Source organism: Micropterus salmoides, unplaced genomic scaffold, assembly GCF_014851395.1.
Source record: "Micropterus salmoides isolate LMB-PRFRI ecotype aquatic unplaced genomic scaffold, ASM1485139v1 Ms_hic_scaffold_19, whole genome shotgun sequence".
In the NCBI taxonomy this organism is placed as follows: Eukaryota; Metazoa; Chordata; class Actinopteri; order Centrarchiformes; family Centrarchidae; genus Micropterus; species Micropterus salmoides.
This window is the reverse complement of record NW_024041039.1, coordinates 23058220-23065244: the sequence shown is the minus strand read 5'-3', so window position 1 is coordinate 23065244 and position 7025 is coordinate 23058220. Positions and strand designations below refer to the sequence as shown.

Sequence of the window (7025 nt, the reverse complement as noted above, 5' to 3'; positions counted from 1 at the left end):
TTGAAAATGTGGAAGAAATGGTTGGCATTTAATGTGTAAATACATTTTTTATTTCATATTTGTTTGTTCGTGTCAGGCTTTAATGAAGCGCGACAAGACTAATGTGGAAAATGTATCAACTCCTAATGTAAAAGGACACCGCGACTGGCGAAAATGTAGGTGATTCGTTTTTGTTAATAAATCGCTTAGTCCTGTCAGTAATGAGCTTTTTTATAACACTCCTGTATTATCTACTTAAATTACATTATGTCATTGTGCTGTTCATGTGCAAGAAGAAAATACTTTTTTTTTGATGAGGGAAAATGATGCGAAGCGCTGGATGTTTTAAATAATGATCCAAACTTAATGGTTGAGAGCCATTCAGCCGCTGGAGATCTGTATTGACAGGCAGCACGATAAACACACCAGCTACTCTTGTTCTGCACGGACTCCATCTCAATCTGCCAATTATGAATAGTCATTCATTGTAAATTCAGACACAAATACATGTGTGCACACAAAAACAACACGTCACAACTCCCATAGCCTTGAGTGTGGTGGAAGAGAGGCGGTTAAGAGAGGAAGGAAGGTTGTGGAGGAAGGAAGGAGTGGGAAGAATGATGACTAATGCACTGGTAGGCTTCTAGCAATGCCCTCGCTTAATAAGAGTTGAAAGGCTCAAGCTTGCGCTCCTCCACTGAGCACTGATTCATGTCAGGAGCATAGCCGCTTTAAGTTAAAGTCACAAAGTGGGAAAAGGTACCGATTAACACGGACGCTTAGCTGTTGCCAGGACAAACCTGGTGAAGCCTCGAAATGGTTATCTGCTGCTTTACCCAGAGTGATCAGCGCTTCACCAAAGACTTCTGAAGGCTGAATCCATTTTCTCCCTGGAACACTGGCTCTCCAATCGATAGGCATTCATCTAAGCAGTAACAGATGATGATGATCGTCTCCCTGGATGATTTCTTTGAGTGAGGGCCATGTCTTAAGTTATGCCAACAATATTTTTCTTCTGCATTTTATTATTTACTTTCTTCCACCTCAGTTGAATTAGTAAAAGTTCATTCCTAATATGGCAAAATTAGAAATGTTTCAGTAGCTCAAAGTCTTGATTTCTCCCAGTCTTTCTCAGTTTTGATCAACTCAAAATCACCAAAGATGACGATGCAGTTGAGAGCGCAAAGAACTGTGCAATGTGCCTGTCACTATAGGCGTAGTTAAGGGCTGACCCATTTTGAGTCACAATAACTTTCTGTTTTTCCAACATACAAATCCTGAGAGTTGCCGCTCTTAAACATTTCAGACATGTGTTCAGACAACAAAACAAAATGATTGCCTTAAATATGCACATTTCAAGGTTCTAATTTCAGTGGCTTCGTCATATCTGAACATGTCTTTTAACCTCGCACAGCTATTAGTTTGTGAAACAAATCTCTTAACACAGTTATGTGCATACATTTCACAGTTGTCATTTCAATAGCTTGCATTTCTTGTGAGGTAAAGTTTAAACATTATTAAGATTTAGTGAATATGTCTGATGGGGGGAGCCATCAGTGCATCAGGAGCCCCTCTGTCAGTACAAGGTTGTCATGGGATGGTAACTGATTTGGTGTGCTGGGACCATGTCCTGTGCATTTTCTCTGTAAATATTTTGTAAATGTTTGAAGTATTTTTTGTCATCTTATGCACAAAATAAATCAGCACTGTACCAAAATATTTTTGTGTTCCATTTCCTAAATGCGATTTATATTTTGCTTTTACTGAGACTGAGGTAAGAACTTCCAGAAACATTGTATTGACTATAGAAGTCAATGCCTCATTCATTCCCAATGGATCAGGTTCTCTCTATTTCAAGCTGAAGTGTATATCTATAATAATACAGTAAATATTTATAATGATGTAAGGGATTTGCTAAGGGCATTTTCACAAACTAACTACTGTGAAAGCTGTGAAGGGATGTCCAAGACAGATGACAGATCAATATGTTTACAAATGAGCAAGCTCTTGAAATTACAACATTGGAATGTGCGTAATTAAGGAAATAGGTTATTGATAAACATGATTAGCTGAGTTGTGTTGCTTTTTTGAGATGTGAAATGTTTTAGGGCTGTCACTCTCTATAATGGCAGTGGTTTGAGATTTGTATGTTGAAAAACAAAAAGGTTATTGAAGATTGAAATGGGTCTTACTGCACTTTTACGATGGCCCCTAACTACGCCTGTAGTGACAGGTGCGTTGGACAGACATTCAGTTTCTTTGCAATCTCAACTGCATCGTCATCTTTGTTGATTTAAAGGTGATCAAAACTGTGAAACGTCTGCCTAAATTAGGCTTTTTCCCACCACACTATCCAACATATCCTAAATCAGGGAGAAGTCAAGGCTTAGACACGGAGCTACTGAAGGTAACAGCCACGAAAACCGGCAAATGTCCAACATTAACCTAACATCACCCTGGTAATACAAACTATGCGTATCACCAACTCCAAATACAATACTCTCCTCTAGGTTGCCATTGTAAATATTGTATTCCTTACTACTGATTTAAATGTAGGGCTATTGTTAACATCCTATTTTCTGGCAGTTTGTTGTCCAACTTTAATGTTAACAGTTTTGAAAAAATGCGTTAGTTAGTTCTGTACCTCTATTAAATGTAAAGCTACAGTCAGCAGCTGGTTAGCATAGCTTAGCATAAAGACTGAGGAGAATATGGAGCCAGGCAAGCTGTTCCCGTTACAAGTCTTTATGCTAAGCTGCCAAGCTACTACTATGGTATTCCAGCTACATATGATATTTCTCCTGTCATCAGACTCTTGGCACAAAAGTAAAATAAGCATTTTTCTCCAAATGTCAAACTTTTCCTTTAAGGATCTGAACATTAGCAATGTGTTTGAGTGAGATCTTCTACACAGAGAGGCTAATCCAGCAGCCTCAGTTTGATGGTTAACAGCTGTGTGGACCATCATTTGACAGTGACCTGACATGAGAATGTTAAATAACTGAATTAGTGGAAGACACCCGGGTATCTAACTCGTCCTACTGCTAAAGAAACAAACTCATCATTATAATAATAATCCAAAATAATTTGGATCCTGTGAGGACATCCAGCCACTACTGGTGTTTCTTCGAGGAGAGGTTAAACTGTCAACCACAAATAAAAAATAATTTTCCTTAGTCACACTCCGCTAATAGTGACGACTGTAAGCGCTCAACATTCCTTTTCGTCCCTGCGGTGGTAAAGCACTCTTAACAACACACTGAGGACTGTCTTTCAGTGTGAGAGGCACATGGTGTTCTCATGCTACTGTATGCCGGAAAAATACAGTATGCTCAGTAGCAGTAATGGACTATTTTGCAACAAGACGAAAGGGCAGTAGAGACATTGGATTTTTCCTAACTTACAAAATGTGGATTTTGTATGAGACTCGAACACACCTGGAAACTGAAACATCATTGTGATGTTAGAGAAGTTGGACTATTTCATTATGGGTTCTTAACTATAGGAATTAGATCCACAAAGAAGCATGGTTTAGAAAAATGAACTGCTTTATTAGTGCCATCATGTTTATATTCATTGTATGAAGTGTACAGCAGGTATTGCATAATGAGGGCTAGCATGGTATAACGATTATGCACAAGGTTACACAACTTCAATTATGAAGAACACGGTGTATGCTTACTTGTGTATGCTTAAATAAAATAAAAATATCTAATATTTTCCACAAAGCTATGCGTTTGATTTTGTTTGGGAATAACAACAAAATACGGGATGGTGATGGCATAAGTTGTGGATAAGCCTTTGGTGTGAGAGACCCGGGTTCAAGTCCACTGTGACACCAATGTGTCCCTGAGCAAGACACTTAACCCCCTGGTACGCTCCAGAGGTGTGCAACCTGATTATATCTATCCATCTATATATATCTATCTCTCAATTGCAAGTCGCTGAATGAATGAAAATATGAGATCGTCTCAACCTTTCTGGATAAGATAATCAGGATGGTGAATTCAGTTTTTTAAACAGTTTACAGAATCCAGGATGTCAAGTTCTCTCTTTTGTTAATACGTGTTAATCCCAGACTTCAACTGTCAAGAGTTTTCTCCATCAAAAAAATAAATAAATAAAAGCATCTTACTGTTACAGGGGAGGGATGGAGTCGCCTCCGGAGACACACCCAACATGGTTTAAGGCTAAACAAGTAAGCAACTTGTGTAAGAAAACTAGGCTGAATTTGCAATCACTTCAAAATCAATGAGACTTAAATAGAAAACCCAACATGGATTGGATCTTACTCAGGTCCCACATTAGATTGTTTGTCCATGCATCAATACAAGAGCAATCGTTGGCTGGACTCCCTGGCTGAGCAGCAGAAACGAGGCGCTAGGGTTTTGTAGCTGACACGCATGATCTCGCATTCATGCCATGTATAGCTCAGTCTTTTGTTTTTGGTCGTGCAGTTTGTTTTGACAAAACCCAACACAGCTGCAGAAGCACTGCGAGGCATGTCAGACCAACACAAACAGCTTTCATCGCTGCAGAGATCCTGTTCATGGCTCTGGAGAGGTAAAACACTGTTGGAAGCTGTGCAGAGGTGCTGTGGCTGCTCGCCTGCACACGTGCCCTGCAGTCCGGACAGCATGTGTCACGAGGCCTTTACTGACACCCACACACCTCTGCCTTCTGGATGGCTGGTCAGGGACTGACTGCCCTGCTATCTCTACAGACAGGATTACTTTAACAGCCTGCATTATTCAACAGAAAGGACCCATGCTGATGAGTTCCATGTATTTGGGTTCCCTGGGGTCACTTCTGCCAGCCTGTACCTGTGCACAGCAACTCTAAGGCTGCGAAGTAGACTCTGAAATAATGCTGACAAAGATGCCGCATTGGTCAGCAAATACTAACAGAGGATGACGACAGTAGTAAATTGAACAGAGTGGGCTTTATTTTTGAGTACTTCATCAACAGCACTGCCTCGCTCTCACACAAACAGCCCTGCTCTGACTCCATGGACAGAGTTCTCCACTCAGTGGCACTTACACTTTTCTTACAATGGGTTTAACCAAAGCTGGGTGTACATTGTGGTCACTGCTGCTCTATAATTAAAAAGGTCAGTTCACACAAATCACTAAAACATTTGACCATTTAACCCCTAGTGGTAGTGTTTACATTAGTGGGCAGGTTTTAAATATCCACAACTAAAACTTCTGCTGACACCCCAAAAAGAAGGTACAAAGGAATTTTGTTTGTGGTCCTCACAAAATTACTTTTGAAAACCTGAAAAGCAGGGTTTCTGGATTGTTATGGATAATTGACAGACTTTGTTGTGAACAGATTTCCTATTTTATTAGATATAATAAAGTTGTTAAAAATGGCCAGTGGTCTGAGAAAATCCATATTAGCCAGGACATTATTAACGGACACATTCCCCCATTACAACTTAGGGTATGATTGAAAAATGCTCATATGATATGGGTGCACTGACCTTAATAAACACTTCCATCTAACACCATGCCAATGTATGGAGCACAAAACTTAAACAAATTCTGCCTGCCTAAAACATTATATCACATTATAAATTCAAAGATATGCTGAATGTCATGTTGTAAAAAGAAGTAATCCAATATTTGTTTGTTTCCTCAGTCTTGAGTTAAACATGCAGAGATGCCTGCTTACATAAATCTCTAGAGGTTTGTATGAATGACTGGACTAAAACCTCTTGGTAAACATTTCCAGACTTTCATAATCATCTACTCAGCTTTGCCCTGCACTACACCTTAAACCAACATCTCCCATCTGATCCACACATGAGGCTTGATGTACAAGGGTGGACAACGTAACAGGAACACTTGATACAATGTAATCCAACATGCCTCCTAAACTTAAATACATTTATCATTTTCTATTCTGCTAGCTGCTGTCATTTGAAGGATCATCCACAAAAACTGATGGGAGGCTATTGTATGTATAAGAGGAAAGAAATTAACAGGAACAGTTGAGAAACATGTCAGTATAGGTCTGGACTGTTTGCATCATATCCAGAGGAAGTAAACCATGAGCAGGGAATACGCTGGCACTCACAACAAAAGTACAAATGTTAAACTTGGAAGTACAAGACATACTTATATTCACATTAAAACAGGCATAGTTCTTACAGTAAAAAGACAACGCACTAAAGGTCAGTATTATAACACCAAAACATGCATTAATTTTATATACACATACATGCATAGTTCAAAAGAAAAATACAGAGGAACACTCAAACTGACAAACCAAAAATAAACACCACAAATTCAACTAAGCAAAACTAGTGCAAACATTGATCTGAGGCCCACTTCATACCTGGTACAACTTAAGATCTCTTAAGAAGTTAAGTGCCATCTGTTCACAAGAAGATTCCACAACGCCTAATTTAGGGAAATGGACTTCTTTCAAAGATTTTTGGGACCTTGGCAAAGCGCTTGTGTGCTGTAAAATTCTTGGCCTGCCATTCACAGAGGGCCATTGTTGGCGTCATGTTTCCAAACCGTCTTTGGTAGTTTCTGAAATTAAGCACAGATCCCAAGCCACATATTTTATGTTGGCTGAAGCAAATCTGCCTTAGGAGTATTTTAATTCCACACCTCTTCAAAATTATAAAACCCAATGAGGATGATGTACCTGCGTGTGAGGTCAGAGGGATGCTGCCACTGTCTGCCATTTGTGTCCGGTGTCTGGTCAGCCACATGGGTCATCAGGTTCATCAGCTCAGCCATGACATCTTCAGGAAACGATTTAAAAAAAAAAAATAATAATAATCGATGAGATGGATGGATAGATAGAGACTTTAGATGATATCAATGAGCCCTACTCTCGCATTAATGGTGCAATCGACAGCTATGAAAAATCCCATTAAAGGCCATCTCAGTGTGGTTCTCTGGTGTTTGTGGTAGAGCTCAGGGTCATACCTTGGCCTGATCCTGATTTCTCATTTATGTGTCTGGTGACCGAATGGACATACAACCGTTTCTCACGCTCCCAGTCCACCTCCCTGTCGAAGATCACCG

The 7025-nt window shown here is 39.7% G+C and overlaps 1 long non-coding RNA gene across 1 annotated transcript; it reads right to left on the bottom strand.

The window, feature by feature from the left end:
• Positions 1 to 4902: 4902 nt before the first annotated feature.
• Positions 4903 to 7019, bottom strand: LOC119910961. Its single transcript, XR_005445726.1, has 3 exons — positions 6927 to 7019; positions 6640 to 6739; positions 4903 to 6521 (listed from the first exon to the last, which is right to left on the bottom strand). It is a non-coding gene; the product is annotated as an uncharacterized LOC119910961 (long non-coding RNA).
• Positions 7020 to 7025: the final 6 nt, after the last annotated feature.